General features: G+C 45.0%; 1 protein-coding gene across 8 annotated transcripts in view; it reads right to left on the reverse strand.

Annotated features, from left to right (window-relative positions):
• Positions 1-20,066, reverse strand: part of FOXM1 (forkhead box M1) — a 260,165-nt gene that overhangs the window by 60,553 nt on the left and 179,546 nt on the right. The window lies entirely within an intron of this gene.

Below are 20,066 nucleotides of genomic sequence, written 5' to 3' on the forward strand. Positions count from 1 at the left end.
CCGAGAACTTCAGTAAAAGAATGTGCTAACGAGCAAGTCGTATGACATCCTTATTGACGTATCTATGTCCATCCTTACGTCAATCTCGGCACCTTAAAGGTATAAATATTACCGATATTGCCCTATGCAAACACACGCGTGGTGACGAGACGGAGCAGCCATACTTGCCGAAGCGAAGAGCAGAGCAGACCCCGCTGGCGCAGCCACGCCTTTCTGACGCGCTGAGAGAAGCTGCTTTCTCCTGCCGAGAAATCCAGCACCGGCGTTTCTGGGTAGCCCTCGCAGGCAGCCTGGAATATCGAGACCAGAGACGAGAGATACCATCCCTCATTCAACCTAGATTCCAGGTACAGAACTGAATAACCCCTCACAGAGAATTCTTTAGTTATTCACTTGGCAAAAACAAACTTCACTTAAACTGTAACTTTCTATTCCCGCCCACGTATTAGACTTAGGTCAGGTACACGGGGTAGGCGTATTTAGAAACACCAGTTGAGTACGTTTAGTCAAATGTATATGCGTATGTAATATATTTTATTCATTTTAAACATCTTATGGCTTAGAAACCATATCAATGTTTTACAGTATTATTTTATACTATTGCTTTTAATGTATGCACTTTACTTAACTATAAGTATTGCAATAATATCGATCCATTTCTCTTGTATGAGAAAAGAGACTGATCAATAAATAACACCTTTTTATTGAACACGCCCGTCTCTTCCTTTTCTCTACAATCTGATGAGACTAAGAATGCACGTACTGACTGAGTAAAATAAATTGCCTTTTGTTCACACGACTCTCGAGATATACTCTTGATTAGGGGAGAGCAAAGTTGTCATGTTCTATGGTTGTCAGAAACTAAATCCCTTCTTGTCTAATCAGGGAAGTTAAGTCCTCCTTGAACATTCGAGAAAGTTTCTAGTGAACTCTGAGCTAAGCTGGCAAACCCAAAACTTTAAGTCTAGTATCGACAGTAGTAGACCTAGTTAACGTCTGGTCTAGGCCTTTACTGCTGTAGGTATTATTCCAATGCGCAGAGCCTATTGGGAAGATAGGAACTACACTACATGGCGCCCAACGCGTTTGGAAAGGGCGATAAAACTAACGTAAGACATTTAGAGTAACTCAGTCGTGCTTTCTCATTCAGACCCCTTTTCCCAAATACTCCAAAGACGTCTGGAGTGGGTGAAAGGTTATATCCGCCAGACCTCGCAGGAGGGAACTCCTATGTATGGTTCTTGGTACAAGTCAACGTTGAAGGATACACGGTTCCAAAATATTGTGCATCTAATCTTTGTTTCCATAAGAAACCTGATCTGCAAACAAAAGAAAAAACCTTTTGGACAGTAAAATGTCAGACAATGAGGATGAAAGAGAGGCAGTTAGATTAGCAACTGAACTCGCAGCAGCTGATGCTACCATGCAGGCAGCAGACGAGGATATAATACTGATCCCGGTCATTAAAAGGAAATCTATAACCATAAAACTTATAGAAAATGGACTGACACCTAGAGGTGGTTCAGTCATATTCGTAATTGAGGCACACGAATATCGGCAGACAGAGGTATACTATTCATGGATAAATTTTCCAGCAGCAAATCCTGTAACAAAGTACTTCCACTATTACAAAATAGAGGAACCTCCTGAAACGTACACTCCTTTCGAGGAGGTGGAAGTACCACTCAAATTTCAAGAGCATTTGCTCTTATTTGATGGCGCCCTAAAACACAATATTCACATCACCAGGCTCGGTCCTTTAGGTAGACCAGGAGCAACGTGGCCGGTCCTAGCCGGATACACACCACATCCAGACATCGATGGGATGTCTGCACCAAACCTTTTAACACAGCTAAAACAACTAATAAAAATACACAGACAATTAGTCCAATATGTGATGCGGACTTCAACAATTCAGCCAGCGATTAAACTCCCACAGCTGACCCCTCACCAGGGGAACACAAATAAAATTACACCACAGAACATCCAGTCCTGCCTAGGTAAAGTACCGGCTAAACGGGAACAAATACCATTCTGGCTAGCGCAGAAAATCACCCAAATAGAGGCGGTGTTTCCAGACACCACCCCGCTAGAAAAGCACAGGATTCTGACTATCTGTCTTCCAATGGGAATCGCACCACACATTGAGGACTGTGACACTTGGGGTACAGTCTTTGCTTCCATCTACACAAAAACGCACGGTGTTCCATCCATTTCGGTAATACCAGATGTGCTAAAACAAATTCAAGATGAATATGGTCCTGAACCCGCTTTAACTCTTGGTATGAAACTACTGAAAGACTTCAAGCAGGTCTCGGCTATATTATTAGCCAACATAAAAGGAGAAGCAGCAAACGTGGCGATCCGCCAGAGGTTAAAAGAGACAGATATAGCAGACCAACCAGCTGAAATTGCCAGAATCATAGAAAAATCCTATGAGGAACTAGGTAGAGATAGTTTAGGTGGAATACCAGTAAAACCGCAACTAATTGAAAGTCCTGAAAAAATATTTTTTAATAATAATTCTACATCACCAAAAAAGAACTGGGATGGAAACAAACAATCCAATCCTAAAGAAAAGAAATTCCAGTCCCGAGGAAGGTCTCCTAGGCGAAGAGAAAAATCTCCGAACCAAAGACACAGGTCACCTCAGAGTGACCCCTCTGGGAAAAGATATAACCTTAGAAATAGGGATAATATTAAAAAGCCTGATAGATATCAAGACATTGATACACGTCCCTCTCAATCTTTTCAGACTTCCTCGCAGAAATCGGAAAGAAGAGGACGATCAGAACAAAGAAGAGCACACCAAGTCCAAAGACAAGGAACCTGCTCAGCTAAAAAAGAAATTACAATTTCCAAAAAAGAAGGTAGCCAGTATCAAGGTAGTTAACAATGCCGAGAATACTGAGGACACAACTGAAAAACGGAGAATGGGCTCAGACAATGCTAGACAGCGCAGCAGAAGTGAGCATAGCTCGCAAAGTCCTTATGAATCATCTGGAGACAGTGGACACGAATGAATATCTTCAAGTGGAAACTGCGGACACCAGAGTTAGCAAACCTCACAAAATATACGAAATAACATTGCGTATAGAGGGAGATAAGACTAGGAAAATAAGGGGACTATTTTGGGATAATCTCTCCAAGGGCTATGATATCCTTCTAGCTGAAAAAGACTGGCCACCAGAGTTTGTCAGGGAGTGCCCTCATGGCGAAGAAGTAATTATGCCTGCCTTCTCGAATCAAATCCCGATTCATAAAAAATACACACTTGCCAGAAAGTGGGCAGTAGCTCTAGCTCCTGCTTTATATAAAAATCACGTGGGATGGGATGAGGACTCTCCTCCTCACAAAATCCAGTTAAAATCACAACCTACTGCACAAAGGCAGTACCCAATTAAGCAAGAAGCTAAAAAACAGGTAAATGAAATACTAGATCAGCTAGAATACCAGGGGGTGATTGAAACTTGCACCTCACAAATGAACAACCCTTTGTTTCCGGTCTCCAAACCAGACAATTCATATCGTCTAGTTTTGGATTACCGACACCTTAACACATGTTGCAAAACTTTTGCAGTGCAAAACTCACATAGTGCTGCACTAATGAATAACATAGTGCGCAAAAAATACAAAACAACATTAGACATCTCTAATGGATTCTTTTGTCAAAACATAGCACCAGAGAGCAGATATTTAACTGCATTCTCAATAAATGGCACTCAAAAACAATTCTGTCGGTTAGCCCAGGGGTACAAGAACAGCCCGGGAGTATTCTCAGCGAGAGTAACAGAATTACTACAAATATATGATGATGAAGCATTATCTTATGTCGATGACATTTACTTAACAGATGATGACTTGGAGACTCACTTGAAAAGAGTGAACACCATAATACTTGGGTTCGCTGCAGATGGTTACAAATTCAACTTTAAAAAATCCAGAATTGCCCATCTGACAGTCCTGTTCTTAGGATATGAATTATCAAGTGAAGGCAAAAGCCTGGCTGACAATTTCCTAGAGAAATGTGCCGTAATCCAAGCACCTAGAACACTAAAAAACCTACAGTCGATTCTAGGCTTCCTAAATTTCGGAAGAACATACATTGCGAATTACGCAGAAAGGGTCAAACTCCTATATGATCTGATAAAACCAGATTTTAAAAGATCCAATTGGACTCAAATACACACAGAAATTTTGAGATCCCTACAAACAGACATGCTAATTAAAACAAAATTAGAAACAGGTGATAACACACGCAATCTTGTGATTCGAGTCATCCCAGGGAGATGCGGATTCACATACCTGACCTCTAATGAGGGAGAAAAGGTACCAATTGCATTCAAATCACACTTGTACACAGAAGCTGAACAGAAATTCAGCAACAAAGAAAAAATTGTTCATGCAGTTCAAACCGCAATAGCTAGAAAAAAAGATCAAGCGGACGGTAGACATATCACAGTCAGAACAGCAGAATCAGCCTTTGAGGCACTAACAACACCGTGTAATTTACCAACAACAACATTGAATCCGGAATGGATACAATGGGTGAATTCAATCACAACGGACAAAGTGTACTACTACTTTGATCCAGAACTAGAAGAATTAAAAAATCTAGAATATGAAAAAACATCCTCTGCCAATCGATATTCTGCCTTTACGACATTACGCCTGTGTAATTTATACAGACGGACATGCTCAACCCCCCGTTTGGGGCGAACAGGCATACAACCCCACATGTGGGATTACAAAAGAAGTGTGGCGCGGGGGTAAACTAAAACCTCTATTAACAAAAACACTCAGTAGAAACTAATTCAGAACAACAAACTGAAATATTAGCTTTGAAAATGGCGCTAGATAATGCGGATCGCGAATTCCCGACACTTATAGTGTCAGATTCATATTACTGCGTCAAATCATATAACAAGGATTTGCAGACATGGATTCGAAACGGTTACAAAGATGACACAGATGCACCAATAAAGCAGAAACTGCTCTGGGAACAAATAGCTCTTTTACAAAAAGAACTACCAAAAACTCACGTGACACACTCACTGAGTCAGCGTGATGGCGTTCACGTTGCAGGGAATTCATTGGCTGAGACAGCCACAGCGGCAGCCACTAAATCGGCTCCCGTAGATCGAAAAAAGCGTACATTAAAATACATTGACGGTGAAACAGTGCTGGCAGTGAAAACGTCATCAAAAGGCGACTGCTCAGCGTTACCGATCAACTATCCACTCAATTATACATACATAATCGATGCAAACTCCGTCCCTTTTGCTCGAATCCCTGGAGTGGGGGATAGGGTGATTCCAAACATGGACAGGAGAAACTTGTTAATCGCAGACGCACATATGGGCGAGGGTCTCAGACACCTCAAACTAAAAGATTCTCTGGAAGAATTACAATCACGGTACTGGTGGCCAGGCATGAGCCTGCGTCACACCATGTTTGTAAAAAACTGCCCAAACTGCAACAGAGATCGCAGTGGGGAGAGAAACAGTTTAATACCTCGTCGGTTTACTCCAGGAAAAATCAGGAGTAAAAAGGAAGGGTTGCGATTAACATATACAGGCTAGTTCCACTTATAATGTAGATCACCAGCACTCGGCTGACGTCTGGACTGTTATACAAAGATTTGCGAGTCTAAATGGCATATACGCTAAGAGCATGCTACGTTTGACCATTGTCTTCACTCTAGCCCAACAGCCTGAGGGGAAACATGACCAAATGAGCATAGCCCAGCGGGAATCTTCTTACTTCCTTCCTGAGGGTACGGGATGGTGTAAAGAAAAAACCAAGGCATAAAGCAATCTATAGCGGAAAGGATATTAGGTTCGGGAGCTGGGTGGGTCAAACATCTAATAAGTGTCCAACGTAGTCTAAATAACTTGCCAAGAAATTCTCTGAAGGGATTCAGTGCGTACGAATTATTATTTGGAACTAGGATGTTGATCTCTGACATTGATAGTCAGACTTCAGTGGTAGAAGAAAAAAGCTTTGATATCAAAGACCGTTTGGCTATTTTGCAGGACTTAAACAAAACAAGAAAAGACCTGAGCAACATAAAGTTGAAACAACAGCCAACAACCACTGAAGAACCACCACCTGTCCCAGCAAGACCTGTCTGGATTCCAAAAGTCGGGGATCTAGTCAGGGAAAAGATCGCGGTAAAGAAGGAATTTGGGCCTTCTTTTAGAAAAGCAGTTCCTGTCTTGTCTGTCAACAGGACAAGATCAGTTGTACTACCGCCACTTGCTGGAAAAAAGGAGAACCGAGTTGTATCCATCGACCTGGTAAAACCACAACATGTGGCCGATAAACAGTAGGCCAAGTGGACACCCAATAAGTAGCAGAACACCAAGGTTTGCTACCAGTACAGAGGTCCTAACGAAGAGGCTCATCACATTTGAAACGCCTACAGAAGAACAACAAGGACTATGCAACAATGCAATAGAACTCAGACCTCTGAAAACCCAAATAAAAACATTTAGCAGAGACACACCAATCTATAATGAAGTACCAAGTGAAAATGCAAGAAACAGTAATCCTGAAGCAATTGGAACAATTGACAGAACAGCATCCGGCTACTTCATAAACTTCGATGATTCCTCTGACGGCTTCAGTGAATCAAAGACACAGCCATCATCAAAAACCTTTAAAGATAAAGCTAAAGAACTTTTGAAACAACTGAAAGAAACATATCTGATTTCCCCATGGATTGAATTTTGGGTGGGTTTTGGTGCATTTATCCTCATACTTTGGCTCATCATGATACTAACTTTGGGACGCTTCATTGAGGGAAAATATGCAAAAATGGACACAGCAAGTCAGAAAATCAACTTGATCCTCAAACCACACACATCTTCACACATCGAGAAAAGAGAACTTTCTTCAGTCAACTTCACAGCCAATCCGATACCGGGTGGGGTAGCCTGGGACAACACTGACTATGAAATTTATGGTCCGGTCGAAATCCTGAAATATCCACACCAAATTAAGATCTCCTTGAGTGACTTTGTAAAACCAAGCTCATTTGCTGATGATTGGGACTTCGAAAGCATTAATAATATGATGTCTGACTTAGTAATGTCTGCTAAATTTACCAAACATGATTATTTGCAGGGTTCTACAAATTATGATAGTATGTACTGTTATAACCACTATGGTAACCATTTTTTACATAGATCTGCACAACCTAGAAATGTTTTAAATTATAATCAATGGGAACATTGTGCAACCCCTCCAAAAGGAAGCTCAAGGACCTTCTATGACAAATATTCATACTTTTCAGGTTTTAACACAAGTAATTCTGAAGCATTCTATTTTAAATTGTCAAACAAGACAGGGACAAAGACCATGATAACCAACACAAAATTGATATATTCAGACTCATTTTTTGAACAAATGAATACTTTTGGTTTTGATTATTGGGACAAAAATGTTGAATTGAAAAGTGTTTGGGGTACAAAAGAATGGCAAGTGCAGGGTATAGAATCTTTGTTTAGAGCCTGCATGATCCCAGAACAAATGATATTTTTAAATGACACTGTTCAACAAACTACCTGTCTTGGCCTAGCCAAAATCAAAGACTTAAATAAACCGTCTATTCCAAAGCCAACAATGCTCAGCAATAGCTCTACAGATGAAGAGATAGACGTAAATTATGTATTAAACCAAAACAGAACACATCCTGATTGGAAACAATGGTTGATCTGGCCCACAGATACTAATAACTGTCAAGACAGATTCCTGAATAAAACACAGGGGTTCAAAATGACCAGGCCAGACCCTAGATATCCTCAAAGACATCACCCAGGGATAATAACAACCTACAGTGTGGGCAAATTATGCCTTCAATGGCTACAAACTTCCACACTGGCAGAAATTAAACAACACCTAACTTTACTTACTGATGGTGCGGACTTGCGTGATTTCATTATGGGACCGCGCAAACAGCGTCAAAAACGTTTCATAGCAGCCTCTGTATATGCAGCATACAATGAGGCCTGGAAGGTTACTCAAATTGAAACAGCAGAGAGAATACGGGAAATTGACCGTATTAATTTGGAAAAATCACTTTCTGTAGTGGACAATGGGTTAATGACTCTGTCCTCCAGAATTTTTTCTTTGGACAGCATTGTGTCTTCAGCAATCGACATATTGTCGCAAGACTTACTGTTATTACAACACGGTCAGTCACAATTGCGCTCTATTGTACAGCTTGGCTGGACGTTACAAAATCTACGTTCGGGCTATGTGCCTTGGCGTTTAATCAACACAACGTCACTATTCCAAATCTTTAACCTTGCTGATAGACAAATCAGTATGGCACAAAAGGGTGCTGATTATACAATCTTGAGCATTGAAAAACTCGAAAGATTACCAGTGACAATGTCAGAACGACCTGTCAGTGAATGGATAATACGTGGGATAATAAATATTCCAATCTCAACCTTCAGGTTTCAATACTGCCAAAAATATATACAGGCTGGCATGTACGAGAAATTGGGAAAGGGGTACCTTAAAACAACATGGAACCTGCCCTATTCACATGCATGTGTCAGTAATAAAGAACAGAAAGTGTTTCTTAGTGGCAACAATTGTGCGATGTCACTAAGTGGCACACTTCTGTGTAACGGAATTAGTTTGCATGGAGCCTGTGAAGGGAATTCATACAACCTTTCATGTCACCAGCAAGGCGCACCTGCAACAGAAATAGAACCATTCTTTCAAAGACTCTATAATGGGAGTTACATTCTAATTGTAGACCGCAGATGTTGTAGTCTTATGCCCGGGACTCCTTATCTAGTAACTACGACTGCGAAGGTCAAGTGCTGTGGACGCTCATTGTTCCCCAGCTCCTTTCCAGACAGGGAGGCAAGGGCATGGCCCAATTTGAAAATTACTTCTATTCGAATAGATACTTTAAGCAGAATGAAAACAGTGCTTCTTCAGACGCCTACAAGGCTCACGTCATCAAAAGAAACGTATGATCTACAAGTCGCAAGGACGACTGCAGAGATACATTCATTGTTATCAACTAATTCCCCCATACATTTCGCGGAAATTCTAAACGAAATCTTAAATATTTCTGATACCAATGGGGTCTCAAAGGTATTTAAGACAGTATTTTCGATGGCATTAACACCATTCAAAGCCATACTGGGTATTTTTCCAGATTTCGTCCATTCGATTTTTGGCGGACTTCCCCTGATCTTGGGACTAATTGCAGGAATCCTATTCTTAGTCCTTATTTTTCGTTATGGCAACCCATGTCACAGACAAAACTCTTGCGACAAGGGAAGAAACAATCCTAGCCATTGGATACCGGGACCGGATATCAAAAATCCTGGGACTCTCCCGGCTTAGAGACCTGAACATGACTTAGTTTCTATCATTTCGACCAATGTGGCAAAGATGTGTTTTACCTGTATTAAGGTGTCTGCTATGCGGAGAAGAATGCGTGTTAGACACCTGTCTGACGCTACAATCGGATGCGCCAATGGATGCAGAAACATTGTTGAGCCCGATCAAGGTTCATGCTTTGTGCTGCCCTCAAAGGCTACCAATCCTGATGACGGCATTCGTGGAAGCTTCACCACTACGATTGATGGGTAGTGAAGTTCAAGATGAAAGCAGCATCGATCAGGTACGACCTGTCAGCAATGCGAATCAGAATGTAAATTGAGACAATCATGCGCACGAATGCATGATTACACCTATATCCGAGTTAGTGGAACTTTCCCAGGAAGCTGTTGACAGTTTTTTCGAAAGCCTAAATGATATGATGTTCTCACCAGAGCAGAAATAGAGACTTTTGAGCAAGCTCGCACACGGCGTTCCCTGAATTCGGCCTTCAACTTTAAAAATAAAGTCACATGAACAATTTTACCTCCAGTTCACGGACAGCAATTTTTCAGCAGCCCCAAAATATTTTTGCATATTTTTCGGGACACTATCTTCTGCTTAAAGTAAGAACTATTCTTAGAGAACTAAGGTTTCTAAATTTTAGATAGCTTATAGACATTAGCTGCCCGCTGGTATGTTCATAAATATTTTATTGTGTGATGGAATGGTCTCGAATTTTTTTTCTGTATTAAGAGCCATTTCATGTGTAATTCTCATATACAAAATAGCAATAATGTATACAAATGCGATTACTTTGGCATTATTCTACAGCTTGAGTGCATACAATACATATGACTGCAATTTTTCCGTATGTTTGAAAATTTCAAAATGCATTTATGTATTTTGGGGTGGTAAGGTATACACTATACTCTATAGTATGTTGTACTATGTTATACTATGCATAGATTAGTAAATATGACCATAGTTAGCGTGGAGTGGGTGTGATGTATTCCTATAGGTTCTGAATCGATCCCCCTATTCCTGACCATATTCTGGTTAAACAAACCAACAAGTTAACTAGCAGTCAGCCCATGAGGCAGAAAACCCCCATGATGCAGATACCGTTATCTGACGCAGTCACACTACGGCACAGGAACGTGTTATCTGATTAGGTCATAACGCTTGCGATCTAATTAGACAAGCGATATTCCTCCAGCCCCTGATAAGGCATACGGAGTTCTCATAACAAATCAAACCTATGACAACCTGGGCAAAACCCTGCGGCCATTGTTTTGATTTCACCGAGAACTTCAGTAAAAGAATGTGCTAACGAGCAAGTCGTATGACATCTTTATTGACGTATCTATGTCCATCCTTACGTCAATCTCGGCACCTTAAAGGTATAAATATTACCGATATTGCCCTATGCAAACACACGCGTGGTGACGAGACGGAGCAGCCATACTTGCCGAAGCGAAGAGCAGAGCAGACCCCGCTGGCGCAGCCCCGCCTTTCTGACGCGCTGAGAGAAGCTGCTTTCTCCTGCCGAGAAATCCAGCACCGGCGTTTCTGGGTAGCCCTCGCAGGCAGCCTGGAATATCGAGACCAGAGACGAGAGATACCATCCCTCATTCAACCTAGATTCCAGGTACAGAACTGAATAACCCCTCACAGAGAATTCTTTAGTTATTCACTTGGCAAAAACAAACTTCACTTAAACTGTAACTTTCTATTCCCGCCCACGTATTAGACTTAGGTCAGGTACACGGGGTAGGCGTATTTAGAAACACCAGTTGAGTACGTTTAGTCAAATGTATATGTGTATGTAATATATTTTATTCATTTTAAACATCTTATGGCTTAGAAACCATATCAATGTTTTTACAGTATTATTTTATACTATTGCTTTTAATGTATGCACTTTACTTAACTATAAGTATTGCAATAATATCGATCCATTTCTCTTGTATGAGAAAAGAGACTGATCAATAAATAACACCTTTTTATTGAACACGCCCGTCTCTTCCTTTTCTCTACAATCTGATGAGACTAAGAATGCACGTACTGACTGAGTAAAATAAATTGCGTTTTGTTCACACGACTCTCGAGATATACTCTTGATTAGGGGAGAGCAAAGTTGTCATGTTCTATGGTTGTCAGAAACTAAATCCCTTCTTGTCTAATCAGGGAAGTTAAGTCCTCCTTGAACAGTCGAGAAAGTTTCTAGTGAACTCTGAGCTAAGCTGGCAAACCCAAAACTTTAAGTCTAGTATCGACAGTAGTAGACCTAGTTAACGTCTGGTCTAGGCCTTTACTGCTGCAGGTATTATTCCAATGCGCAGAGCCTATTGGGATGATAGGAACTACACTACAAAAGAACCTCTTATACAGCCCTTTTCCTCGTTGTAAAGGAGGAACAGGTTCTATTGCCTGTTTTTGTAAGAGAATGTTGGCCTCCATTTGTAATTGGCACAGCTGGAATCTTGACACTTATTGGTATTGATGGTGGAGGGTTGATGAAACGTAGAGTATCCATTGCAAATAATATTCAGAACCCAATTGTCTTGTGTTATTTTTTGCCCCTCTGCTAAGAAATGTTGAATGCTCCCCCTACTGGAGTGGGTAACTGAAGAGGGAAGGGGGGAGACCGGATTCAGGGTTTGGAACCTGTAGGCACCTTGTTTACTTGCACAGGTTGCTGTGCTGACCTTCCTCTTGGTTGTCACTGTTGGAAAGGTTGGTAAGATTGTTGGGACGAATGTTGTGTACTGGTTTGTTGGCCTGATACCTTTGAAACCGTTGTGTAGAGTATCTGCATGAAAAAGGGCGGAAAGATTTATGTCGGTCTGTGGGTTTTTTGAGACTAACAGCCTTTAGTGTCTCCAAAGCTGCTTTCATTCGAGCCATCTCATCTGTATGAGAGCCAAAAAGGGTTGTTCCTGAAAAAGGAAGATTCAGAATACGTTGTTGTGCTTCAGGCTTGAGAGGTTAAGCAAAGCCATGAATGCCTTTAGCGTGCCACCCCGTAGAAATATCCAAGTGCAGACAGAAGGGAAGTGAATGCCGCTGCACTAATAACTTGATTAGACACAATAAGGCCTTTATTTAGGATCTCATTAAAGTCCTCCGTTTTGTGTGTAGGTAGGGGGTTTGCAAACTGCTGGAGAGACTCCCACAGTGCCCGGTCATAGCTGCCCAGCAGGGCTACGGCCATAGCAGCTTTCATAGAAGTCGCTGCTCTGTTGCATACCTTCCTCCCCACTGAGTCTATCTTACGGCTCTCTGTCAGGTGGAAGTGTGGATGTTGGAGCTGTATTATGCTGTTTTATCGCAGCCACCACAATGACAGAATATGGAGTTGGGTCTGTCCGGAGGAACGTGGGATCCAGCTTTGGAGGACGATATCTCTACTGTAGTCTGGAAGGAGCCGATTTAATGGAAGGAGTTATAACCAGTTCCATTGCCGGTTCTAACAAGCCCAGCACCAGAGGAAGCAAGGGACAAGAGGCTTATCTCTGTTGGAGAGTCTAAAGAAATCACAGAGGTGGATGGAATCGGAGTGGACATTGGAATGTTCAGTTTGGAAGCTCCTCGCACCAAAACTTCTTGAAAAGTAGTATCATCAATAGGAGAAACCCTTTGAGCAGGAGAATCCAGTAATGATGGGGAATATTTTCCAGTACTCGTTAAGGACGTGTCCCTGGTGTGTCGGGAGCAAGATCTCTCACCATGATGTCAGCGATGAAAACGAGTTGAGGAACGTCTATGGCTGCGAGAACGATCCCTTGCATGAGACTTAGACTTTGGTCTTCGAGGTGCAGAGAAGGAGGAGTAGGTAGCCGAGGAGGTGGAGTAGGTAGCAGAGGAGGTGGAGGAGGATGCGGAGGATCATCTGGTCGATCAGAAGACTGAGCTGGTGACCTAGATGGGGAATATTCCCAACCCGAAGAATAAATTAATCTCCTCTCTTTCCGAGCCGCCTGGAGTGAGGAAGGAGCCACAGATACTACAAAAGATCCATCTTTCCCCCTCGACATCGATCTACTTGTCGACGGTGACCTTCGACGTCGTCTCGAATGAGAACTTCCTCTCGACGTCAACTGGCGACTCAACGTCAATCGAGTCGAAGATCAACGGAGCCTTTGACGTTGACCGCCAGTGTCTTCGACGGCGATCGGTGACTGACTGCGACCGGCAATGGTGAGTCGATGTGTCTACGATCAATGACGAGACAATGGTCTCGACAGAGACCTCCGCGGTGTAGGGTCTCTTGACAGCGAACGAGGTCTCACTGTTGGTTCCCCCACCTCTTTTGTAGATCTTTTCCTCGACATGGAACGTCGATTCTACCCAGAGCCCTAAGTCGACAGCAAACAGGTCGGTGCAATACCTGCTCTCGATATCGTAGCCACTGGCAGTGCATTATGGGACACTGGTGGTCTCTGGACATTCTTAAAGGCACATCTTCTATTTTGAGACCTATAATAGCATCCTATGGGGCTTCTATGTCCAACCTTTTCATCTCTTTCATGAAAAAAGTAGTTTTGTGAAGGGCAGATTTCTCTGTGCATTAAAATCCATAAAAATTGCAAAATATAAGTTTACGAACTATCTTTTTTCCCTTCAAGATGAAGTCATGTCCAGTGTAGCCTAGTTAGCTAGGCCTTCCTGAAAAAAAGCGAAAAATATCCACTTAAGATCTATCTAAGTGCTCCGGGGACCCAGCACGTTGGCGGGACTATTCAAGTGCTTATGACTATACACGGAAATCCCCTACAAGAGACTCATGTGCCTCTGTTGTACTTCGGTCTAAACCTAGAAGGGACTTTCTTGTTCCAACCACAGTTGACCAAAAGCCAGTATACCACAGGGTTTATTAATGCATCTCAACTAAGGTATGTGAGGTGAAAGCATCCATTATAAAATTTGGCCATCATGAGTCCGATACCTTTGCTTTTAACGCGGTGAGACAGACCATGGCCTTGCACACCTAGTTGAAAAGGTCTAGCGACATTCCATCTCTGCCCTTCTCTGTTCCCTAGAGTCTGAAAAGGCCTTTGACCAGGTAATCTAAGTCTGCTTGCATGCTGTCGTCAGGAATATAGAATTAGGCCCAATCATGATTAGCAAAACCATGGGCTCTTACTTAGCACCCACTGCCTCCATCCGCATCAATGGCCAGACTACGAACTCCTTCCCTCTATCCAGGGGTACCCAACAAGGCTGACCTTTATCTCCCCTTCTCTTTGCCCTCACAGTGGAACCTCTGGCTACACACATAAGACACTCACCTGCCATTCAGGGGTCAGGACCCCAAAGTTCTATTGTATACAGATGACCTCTTCCTGGCCCTCACGGAGCCAGACACTGCCTACCTGCAATAGTCCAAACCCTTCAGATGTATGAGAGGTTATCAGGATATAAGATCAACCTGGAGAAATCACAAGCACTAAAGCTCACCCTTCCACCTCAGCGTCTCCTCTACTTGCAGATGCTTTCCGCCCTTCAATGGACCGCCCCCTCAATACAATATTTAGGTCTCACCATCAAATTTCCTAAATACTTGGCTGAGGGAAAACTGCTCACGCCACCATAAGGGCATCCTGGAAGACATCCGGAGATGCAAACCACGCCACCTCTGGTTAGGTCGCATTCTGGTTGGGCAGCAATAATGTGGTCAAAATCAATGGCCTTCTGTATTTATTCCAACCCCTGTCCACGCGTATCCCCTCTGAGGACATTAAACTGCTTTAGGCAGATCCCAGCACTCATATGGAAGGGGAAACGCTCCAGCATCTCCGCTGCACTGCTTATGCTTCCAAGAAACTGAGAGGGACTTGTCTGCTCCAACTGCCAGTACTATTACTGGCCAGCCCAAGTACACTTCATTTTAGAATGGGTATGGAGAGAGAGAGAGAGAGAGAGAGCAAGAAACACATGGATAGAGCAGTCGCCTGTCGACCGCTATGGGATCTTGCTTTGCTAACTAGACACTCCTGCCCTCTGACCCTGGTCCCAGGCCTAAGCTCTCCTCACAGCTCCGCTCCTACTGTGCCGCCGCTGAGCCCTCCTGCCCCTCTGGGGAGGTGTTAGAAGCCGCTGTGCGCTCTGCCTGACTCTGCCTCCTCGCTGTGCCCGTAATTGCTGGGACTGTCAATTTCTTTTTGCTGCACCCATAATTGCCTGTACTGTTAGTGTTTTATAAAATGAATTATTGTCTCAGTATTGTGCCCCTTGGTAGTGTCATTTTCTAGCCTTGCAATTTTCCCTTCTCCTGAGCATCTCTTCCCTGTTCCCTTCCCACCGCCGCTACTACGCCTGCTGTCCACCACTGTCCACGCCTGTTCCCCGCCTCCCAGCTGACGTCCCTCCTCCTCCCCTTTCTCACAGTTGGGAAAGACATTGACATGAAAGCCTGAGCCTTCTGAAAGATCGATAAACGTCTTGCCTTCGAACGGATATATGTTTACCATGAGCGTATCGATGGATGCTCCCAGATATTGCTGCAGAGGAGCGCTAGTAAGTCCTTTGACCCTAGTCTCAGGCCTACGCTCTCCCCATAGCTCTGCTCCCCCTGCGCCGCCACCTCCGGGGAGTAGTTCGAGGCCGCTCTGCGCTCTGCCCGACTCTGCGCCTGTAATTGCTGGTAGTCAGTGTTGTCATTTCTTTTTGCTGCGCCCGTATTTGCCTTTACTGTCTGTTTTTTCCCCATTAAATATTGTCTCTCAGTACTGTGCCCCTTGGTAGTGTCATTTTCTAGCCTGCATTTTTCCCTTCTCCAGAGTGTCTTGCCCCCTTCTTGCAGCTGCTGCCCCGCACCCCTGTCCACACCTGCTCCCAGCAGCCGTCCCTCCCCTACTTAATGACCGCACAGCAGACGCATGCAGCGGGCACGTCGCTGGCGTGCCTAAGGCAAGCCGGTGTGTGCGCCCGTCCGTGAACAGCGCCAGGAACCCTGAACCTCCGACCAGCCATCGCTACGACACCACCACCCCTCTCGCACTCAACGCCGGGAAAGGCAGGGACGGCAAACAAGCCTTGTCACACACGACCCAAGGCCAATTCTCCTGCCTCTACTGCCGCCAGACCTTCGCCACCACCCCGGCCTCCAACACCACCACCGGTGACACTGCAAGATGCATCCTCGACAACGTATGCTCTGTACACAAACAAGCCATGGAAATCTGTAACTTATTCGACTCCCACTCACCTGACATCGCCTTCTTCATGGAGACCTGGACCAATGCCTCCTCCGCCCCCCGACAACAATACTGCAATCCCAGACGTATACAAGTACCACAGAAAGGCCCGCACAACCAACCGGGAGGGGGCCTTGCCATCGCCCACAAAAACACCCTCCGCCTCACCACCTCCAGCGAAACCTACCTTGCAGCCGAACACCTGCACTTTCAGATCCAGACCAGCCCCAACGCCACTCTCTGTGGAACCCTAGTCTACAGACCCCCACGCCCCGTGGACATCCTTCGCCTCCTCCATCAAAGACTTCATCGCACCCCACGCCATTGCCTCAATGACTACATGCTCATTGGAGACCTGAACTTTCACCTAGATAACCTCAGTTACCCCAACTCCACCATCCTCGGTGACAGCTTTGCCAACCTCTGACTTAAGCAACTGGTTACCACACCTACCCACAGAGCAAGACACACCCTCAACCCCATCTTTGCAGCAGGAAACAGCGTCCACTTCAGCCACACAACACAACCGCTTCGCCATTGACAAACCCAAGACACCCAAACCAGCCCCACGCCCACTACGGAGGAATTGGAGCAAGGTTATAGACTAGCAACTCATTCCCACCCTTACCCGAGACAACCACACCTGTGCATCCGACGCCAACACCGCAGACAGAGAACTCCACACCTGGCTCTCCAACTGCGCAAACGAGCTCACCCCTCTACGGAACCGCGACGAACCACGCCCCCGAAAAGCTGCCTGGTTCACCACCGCTCTCCAAGAAGCCAGACATGCCTGCAGACGTCTTGAAAAGAACTGGAAAATGGTAAAACAACCGAGGACTACACCACCTACAAGGACCCATGACAAACTACCACAAACAAATCAGAACCACCAAGAGGAACTTTATCCACAGCAAAATCCTCGCCAACTCCAAGGAACTCTTCAGTGTTATCCAGGAATTCAACAATCCATGAAGCGAAACCACAGATATCACCCCATCCCAAGACCTCTGCCACAAGCTTGGGACCTACTTCCACCTCAAGATCAAAAATCTCTACGACATCATCATCTACCACCCACCAGACGCCACAGCCGGACGCCCCCTCCTCCCAGATACCCCAGCCAGCCCACCATCACCAGCTAGACACTGATCATGGCCGAAGGCACCGCCACGGCCATGAAAGGCACTCATTCAGGAGCCCCCACCGACCCCTGCCCTTCTCACATCCACCACAGAGCCGCAGCCGCCATCGCACCAGAAATACAACAGACCATTAGCACCTTCAAAACAGGCACCTTCCCAGACGACTGGAAGCCCTCAGAAGTCAGACACCTGCTAAAGAAACCCTCAGCTGACCCCTGTGACCTCAAGAACTAGGAGCCCATCTCGCTCCTACCCTTTGCAGCCAAAGTTGCAGAGACAACAGTCAACAGGGAACTCTAGCAATTCATCGAAGAGAACGCCATCCTCGACACGTCCCAGTCCGGATTTCGAAGCAACCACAGCACCAAGACTGCCCTACTCGCTGCCACAGATGACATCCGCACCCTCCTGGAACAAGGCCACTCCGCAGCCCTCATCCTACTCGACCTATCAGCAGCCTTCAACACAGTCTCCCACAGCACACTAGTCCCCAGACTACATTACAACCGCTTACAAGGAACAGCCCTGGACTGGATCCGATCATTCCTCACCTGAAGAAGCCAAAGGATCCGACTGCCACCCTACCTCGCGATCCCAAGGAAATCACCTGCAGGGTCCCACTGGGGTAGCCACCGAGCAAGACCCTCTTCAACATCTACATGGTTCCCCTCGCATCCATCGTCCGACGGCATGGCCTCAACATCGTATCCTACGCCGAAGACACCCAGCTCATCTTCTCCCTCACCAAAGAGGGAATCACCGCCAAACTAAATTTCCAGAAAGGAATGCAAGACGTCGCAATCTGGATGTCCAACAGCTGCCTGAAACTCCCGCCTAGAAGACAGAAGTCCTCAAACCTTGGAACCACCCCCTCAGCATGGGACAACACCTGGTGGCTGACCGCCCTGGGAAGCCCACCCACCACCTCAGACCACGCAAAAAACCTCGGCATTGTGCCAGACTCTTCACTCAACATGAACAGACAGGTCAACGCATTCACCTCCAGCTGCTTCAACACCCTCCGCAAGACATTCAAAGGATCCCCCTGAACCAAGGAAGCCAGTCACCCACAGACTGATCACAAAGCAGACTTGACTACCGAAACGCACAATACACCGGCATCAACAAGTCCCTACTCCGCAAACTCAAGACAATACAGAACACAGCAGCTAGACTCTTCCTTGGCATCCCCTGGCACAAACATCAGCCAACACCTACGGAAACTCCACTGGCCCCCCGTGGATTAAAGAGTCACCTTCAAGATCTTCACTCATGCCTACAAATGCCTCCACAATAGCGGACCCAAATACCTCAATGACAGAATCTACTTCCACGTACACAAAAGAAACCTCTGATCCTCAAACCTCGAGCTGGCTGAATCCCCTCGCATCCACAGAGCAGGCGGAAGATCTTTCTCCCACATCACAGCCAAGACCTGGAACGAGCTACCAGCAGACATCAGTTGCGTCCCCTCGCTGAACACCTTCGGGAAGATCCTCAAGACCTGGCTCTTCGGCAAAACATCTGCGCCCCCAGCCCCAGCGCATGGAGACCCTCACGGGTGAGTAGCACGCTTACAATTACCCTGATTGATTACTTCTTTTGCAACCACAACATTCACAGATATGGCACAGACTAGCTATCAAAAGGGGATTGACTACATTCCCGTCCTCAAACACTCCAATCGCACAAAACTCCGAAATCTCCACTGTTCTTCCCCGGGAGTCCTTTCCAGATTGGGTTAAGGGTAAACGTAGAGTGTTATGGGATCTCTTTCAGGGCCAGACAATCAAGTCCTTCGATTAGTATAAGAAAGAACTCTTGCCGCTTTTGGAAGGTGATCTGAAGTCATATTAAGGGCACCCTGGGGTACCCCATACCGGACGATTACTACATGGTTGTATTGGGCATCAAACCCGCATCCTTAACTAACATGACTCCCATAGACTGGTATCTGGGGCACCACATGACTGGTACGGCAAAGCACTTTATACCTTGGGCCTGGCGATCATCCATCAACACCATCATAGTTTACACAACTCTGGGATACTATTGCTATGGAGCAGATCTCACACAAGAAGACATTTCAGCACCTCTGGACACCTCTTATTGAATATGTAACTCGTTTCAATATTTACGCTTCCAACTTCCCAAACCACATATACTTAACCTGTTTGACACATTAGCAGTACTTCTACCCCCTCCCACTCCATTGCTCACAATTTTCAGTCCACAAGAGATTGACTGATGACCCTTAAATCCCCTATACCCCCTTTACTTTCCCCTCTCCCCAGGCCGACTAAGATTTTTGGCACTTAACAAAATGTGAAGTCATTCTGACTGGAAAAATACATCTGTTCCAGTGAAA

Source organism: Lissotriton helveticus, chromosome 1_1 (genome assembly GCF_964261635.1).
Source record: "Lissotriton helveticus chromosome 1_1, aLisHel1.1, whole genome shotgun sequence".
Taxonomy (NCBI): Eukaryota; Metazoa; Chordata; class Amphibia; order Caudata; family Salamandridae; genus Lissotriton; species Lissotriton helveticus.